This window comes from Vicia villosa, linkage group LG5 (assembly GCF_029867415.1).
Source record: "Vicia villosa cultivar HV-30 ecotype Madison, WI linkage group LG5, Vvil1.0, whole genome shotgun sequence".
Lineage (NCBI taxonomy): Eukaryota > Viridiplantae > Streptophyta > Magnoliopsida > Fabales > Fabaceae > Vicia > Vicia villosa.
The window spans coordinates 127996291-128003164 of NC_081184.1; positions in this window are offsets into that span (position 1 = coordinate 127996291).

Consider the following 6874-nt stretch of genomic DNA (forward strand, 5'->3'; position numbering starts at 1 on the left):
AATCTATCTCAAATCCACTCCACTTGTCGCAAGGCATAAAATCATTTCACACGCATAAAGCAATGTACATTATCTGATTTTCACTTTTCATTACACTCATCTTGAATTTTGATCTGACTTGGACATTGGAGTACTAACCATACAGGTCCACCCCGTATCACCATAACAAAGATCAACACCATCGGTTTCAAGGTCATCAATTCTTCAATCACATCCATTTCTGGTTCCTGAACGGAACAATGACGCCATATGTGGGAAATAACTTTTGATTCCTGTGATTTCCACGAATTCACGTTTACTTCCCAACTCCATTATTCGCAACCTTCTTAGATCTCAAAATCAAGAGCGTTCAGAAGCGAACACTGATATCTATCGTAGTCGATTCAATCAATCATCATTTCAACTATGATTCGTTGGATTTTAGGTCTTTGATTCCCTCTATAACTCCACAAAGTAACAAGAAAGGATCCTATATACAGATCAAGGTGTACACTAAAGACTAAATGCAATTTCCATGAAGATCATGTCAAAAGTTTACGATCCATCTTCCAAACTAATATTACATGTACTTTCCATCACTAGCGTAGTACTCATTGTGACAATGTTAAAGATACAACGAGTTCATAATTAATATCATTATGATGCATCGAGTTCATAGTTAACGTTGGGCACAAATCAATTATCAGGGCGCCTTTTATAGGTACCAAAGGATCTCTAACTGGTGGACAGGCCTTCCTCAGATAAATCCGATGTTTTCCTTATTGCTTTGTCCATTTCTTACTAGGAGGGTCAGCCTGGGGGCATCACATAGGGAATAGAGACGTCCAGACCCATCTACAATCTTCCTAGAAAGTGCAGAAGTTCCACCGGGGCCGGGTCCATATAAGGTGGCTCGTAAAAAGCTTCCCTTGAGCGGCATCACCCAGCCCGAATAAGGTGACAATCAAATCCGTGTGGTCGGCTTAGAAAAAGTGAACAAGACTCGTCGACTATAAGCTTGGAGAAATGGCACCCAAGATTTTGGCAGTGTAGAAATTGGTCGGCAACTACCTCCGATCGCCACTTAGATTTGCCACTCAAAAGAAAAGACTAGACAGAGAAAACGATCCAAGCCCCAACAAGAGGTCAAGAAGGCAGGTCTCTCAAGGAATTTTGTCCACACTCGACCATCCTCCTGAATCCAAGGGGAGCTGACCATAAGGCCAAATCTCTTATAGCCAAATTGCCAGCCACCTGTCGACAACTTAAGGTAAATATCCACTTTGGGGTAAGACAGGAGCCGAGATTTTTGTCCCGGTAGTCAAAAGGCACCTCACCGAGGCATTCAACTAAGGAAGCTTCGGGGCCCTAATGTTTCAACGGTCGTCCATAAACTATGTCCTCTATGAAGCGGGGCACAGATAAGACAAGATATTGTGACGTCTTGTCCGATCGAAAGAGATACCACAAAAAAGAGAAGTGCACCCAAAGGATTGAGGGAGGTCAAATACCCAAGACTCTAGACATCTTCCTCCCACAGTAGGGTTACTTTTGAAGGTCTATTTATCTTGCCAATCCATTATTTCATTGTAACGAATTTAGTTCATTATTAATGTAAATATTCATACATTTTCCGTTTCTTCTGTTGCGTGCTTCCTTGTCTCTCTCAAGTATCTTCCTTAACACACTTAAAGGCAGGGATAGCAACGACTAAATACATTTCTACATATTTGTACGGAATTAAATGCATTCCTCACATGACTGCATACTCGATACATACTAAAGGCATGAATGCATATCTGATACACATTCCTCGCGTGATTGCGTACCCGATATAGACTAAACATATGTCTGTGTATCTGATACGACTTAAATGCATTCCTCGCATGACTTCTTATACGATATAGACTGCTGCTGAAGCGACAAGTAACAAAAGTTTTGGAAATATTTATCTGGAAAATTTGTGTCTCCCCGGAGATTAGTGGTATTTAATTGCCATTTGGCAAGTCTCGCGTTTATGAGTTTGATTTTGAATTAGTTAAATTAAAAACGTATGAACAAGAAAATAAATGTATTCTTTGGAGAGGAGAAACTTATCACGCATGAATTTACACTACTTGTCACAAACTTAAACCTATCGATCAGTTGCACTCAACCTACAATACTCGTCATTACCATTATGTATCTCTCACATCAGCGTTCATCTCTGAAGCACCAACGAGACATATCACAATTGAGGTTAACTCGAACACGGAATTTAAACTTATCGCGTCGACGATCTCTCCGCTCAACTCGAACACGGAAGCATTAAGCTTTGATACCCACAATGATTATTAGATCTAAATATATCTCTATAATCTAGAAACTAATTGATATTCATCCCTAATCAAGATTTGTGAGGTATATATCTATAACAGTCCAAATCCAAACATAAAGCAAAAAGATTAAGGAAGACAATAATAACGATTTGTAAAGTAAGTTTTAAACAACACCATGAGCGATGAATATACATATGTTCAGAGAAAATATACAAAAAAACCCAAAACAAAGAGAAATGCACAAAGAGTAAGAGAGATAAACCAAACATCTCGCGGGTTGTCAGCTCTGATTGATGAGAAATTCATCTCTGATCATCCATATGCAAGACCTAATGTTGTTTTCTAAGCTAATCTATCAAAGAATGTTGGGTGATGAAGTGGGAGCAAAAAATATCCAAACTATAACATAAAAATATGTGTTTTTTTCCTTTTAATGAGTTTCAAAACCGCCCAGATGTCGCTTAGGGCGCTAAGCCCGCTTAGCTCGCTCAACAGAAACTTGAAATCTTATTTTGGCCATAAATTGAATATCCAAACTATAACCTAAAAATATGTGTTTTTTCCCTTTTAATGAGTTTCAAAACCGCCCAGATGTCGCTTAGGGCGCTAAGCCCGCTTAGCTCGCTCAACAGAAACTTGAAATCTTATATTAGCCATAACTTGATAACCGTAACTCTAATTTGCACCCGATTCGGAGCGTTGAAAAGCTTATTCAATGCTCTATCTAACAATGACTAAATATCAATGAAATTTATGATTTTTATCATATTTGATTTGAGCCTTATTCATTGGTGAATTGCTCAAAATCGCGCGTTTGAAGCGATGTCTTCGACACTTAAATGCTCAGGCTCCACAAATGCATCAATACTGTCATACCCCAAAATTTACCCTCCATATTTCAATGATTCAAGCTCAGCTAATTGTCAATAGCTCAATACATCTCAAGGATTGACTATGCCCACTTCCTCCTAATTAAGGATCCTCAAACTAAGGTTCCGGATTTCTTAAGGGAAAAGGATGTATCAAGGTCTCAAATGAATTTCATATGGTATATTATGATTCAAACTACCTCCATGAATAATTTCAAGTCTTAGTTCACAAGTTTGCTCGGTCAAATGTTCAAATAGTCAACAGTCGATTAGTTCGACCTAAAAGTCAACTGTGGTCAACATACAGTCAAAATTCCTGATTTTTGGTCAACATCAATGTTTGAGGTTACATTCATCATTTGATCAAGGGTTAATCATGATTCATCAAGGAAAGTTCAGAAATCAACAAAACTCAAAGTTTCTAAATTAGGGTTTTTGAACTAAAAGTCAACTGAACTTTGATCAGCCATAACTTTCACATGGTTTATCATAAATTTCCCAATCAAATATCCTTTTGAAGGAAATTGAATTATCTACAACTTTGTCTCTCACAGAGGAAGGCCAAAAATGCTTCATTTGGGAGATATAAGCCAAAACATTACAGGTCTTTTTGAAAGTCAACCAAAAGCTGTTTTTTGTCAAAGCCAATATCATCAAGATAAAATCCCCAAATGCAAAATAATTTCCAAAGTGGATTGTAGAGAACATCTTGGGATTTCCAAAAAGTCCTAGAACATCTTCATATCATAAAAATTGAAGGAGTTATGCATTGATGAAGTTGGTCAATTTTGAGAAAATGCACCTAGTACAAAGTGGTGAATTTTGATGTTTTGTGCCTAACTTTTGGATTTTAAACGTATCCATGGGCTAAATAAATACTCTCGAGCCAATTATTTAATTTTATAACATTTATTTTTATTTATGTGAATTTTATTCATTTAAGTATTAATAAATCAAATAAAATATGAAATATCTCCTTCAAAATTCGTGCAAGGCATGATTGACATAAGATTGGATTCAAAAAACCAATTTTAGAAAGATTTGTATACACATTCCCAATCAAATATTTTACGATGATCACAGGAGATTTGCTTGAAGATTGTTGACCTAATTTCTTCTATTATATATACTGATCAAGCATAGAAGAATAGAGGACGAAATTTTGGGCAAGAGAGCAAGGGTTTGGAAGAAGAAAAATCCAAGGAAAGTCACAAATTTGCAACACAAAGAGCAGCCACTTTCAAGGTCTCCCACTCATCCAATTTGATCTCTCAGGTAACATACATCAAATATATTGGGTTTATAGCATGTAGGAGTGTGTGATCTTCGTGTTTCACGTCTTGCATAACCATGGTGTTTCTTAAATTTTGTTTTTTATTATTCATCACGTTTCAATGCAATTTGATGATTTGTTTGAGTTTGTGGTATGATTTAGAGAAGGTCCAGGCCATTAAATCAAAGCTTTCGCGTGAGGGCACCAAGTTACCATGGTTAGGGTTTTGAAAGACCAAGCTTTCGTTTTCCATGTTAGACGTCGTTTCAGACAATAACGACCACACCATTGAGTTCGTAGAATCCAAATTAATGGATCTGGGCACTCTTGGTTTTCATCTAACGTTTTTTTTTGAGTTTTCTTGTTTTCAGACGTTTGCTACAAAAAATTGTAGCTAAATCGCAACTACAATCGTAGTTAGTTTGCAGCTATTTCAAGTGTAGGTTCAACGAAAGAGACGAAGACGTGGCGGATCGTGGTTGGTTGGTTTCAAAATGGTTTTGGCGCCTTGTTCCCGTACGTGTTATCCATGCGTTTATCATGTACCGGTCTCATCTCAATCTTCTAATCGTTCTCCAGATTGATCTAACGCGCAAGAGGACGTGTGTGCACCGTAGACCCTCAGGAACACGCCATACCAGATTACTCGCTAGGTTTTTCTTATTTTTTAATTTTAATTATAATTATTCCTTTTTTTTTCTTTTTTTAACTAAAACCTTTTTAAATAATTCTTTTTTTCTCTTTCATTTAAATCTTTTAAAAAAACAAAAGAAAATAAAATTTAGTTTTTTTTAATAATTTAGTAATAATTTAATTATTAGGATTTAATTAGGTTAAATAATTTAAGGGTTAAATGACTTTTGCCCTGCCATATAGGCGTGTTTTGATTTACCCCCCCTTAAAAAAAAATTTTTGGCGCAGACCTCACAAATATATTACCATCATTAAAGATCCTGTTTCATTTTTTTGGGAAAAAAAAAGCCTACATAGACAATAAAAAAATGCTGACTGTGCATATGCTGCACACGTGACATTTTTTTTATTTTTTATTTTTTATAATTCCACGTGGAATTTCGTAATTTTTTTAAAATTTTTTTGTACTTTTTTATATTTAATATTTCTTTTTAATTTAGTTTTTTTAATATAACAATACTTTAATTAAATGACATAAATAAATGATGTGTAAAATAGAATTTGATGGTAAAGTCCATGTTTTTTTAAATGACAGTACTTAAACTAAATGACATATATATAGTAAAGCAAAAGGAAAAATCAAAATTATAGAGTTGTTCTTTTTACACCCCGTTTTTTTTTTATAATTTTTTTATAAAAAAATTTTAATTTTTTTAAAATTTTTTATATTTGATATTTCTTTTTATTATATATATATTTTTTAATATAACAATACTTAAATTAAATGACATATAAATAGATGATGTGTAAACTAGAATTTGATGGTATATATATATATATATATATATATATATATATATATATATATATATATATATATATATATATATATATATATATATATATTAAAGCAAAAGGAAAAATCAAAATTGCATTGATTCATTATAGAGTAGATGGACATGTGGAAGACCTCACAAAGCATAAACATAAAGCTTGAACCCAGAACAGAAGCATTTTTAACCATAAAACACACATTGCATTGATTCATTAAACAACAGAGATATTACAACGGAGATACTACAATGAAATTTCAAATAGAAAATTAAACAAACTAAGAGGTCTAAGAAATTACAACGGTTAAAATAATTTCATCTGCTCTGTGCATCATTTCAATAGAATCCCTGTCGTCTTTCACTTCAACCCACCAACGTTCCTTTTCTCTAGAAGGAAGCAAAGTCCTTGTTCTTTGCCTCTGGATCCTTCTGATTTCTTCTCCGGGTTCGTACTCCCCCTCTAAAAAAGTCATGATATTCCTCTTGAGTTGGTCGCAGGAATGAATATTCTAAAACATCACTGGCACGGGGGGTTTGACGGGAGAAAAAATGACATGTTCATTCCTTCTACGATATTCCGGTTCAATAAATGGACACCGAGGCCTCATTAGTAGTCGGTGAACATCTGGGCGGTGACATCCATCTGGCCTAATGCGAGACACTTTTGTGTTTGTGTTTAGGATTTGTGTTTGTGGGTGATGCAAACCTAGAAACCCCAAATATATAAAAGCATTTGAAAAATATGGACCACACAATGTCTATCCATAAGACTTCCGTAGATTTATCTACGGAAGGAATCAATTTTTTTAAAAATATGAGGTGCTTCCGAATGTGCATCTACGGAAGCTGGGGGAAAAATTGGAATTTTTACCAATGGGTAAGAAAACCATGGGGTGTAAAAAGATCAACTCTATAATTTTGATTTTTCCTTTTGCTTTACTATATATATATATATATATATATATATAT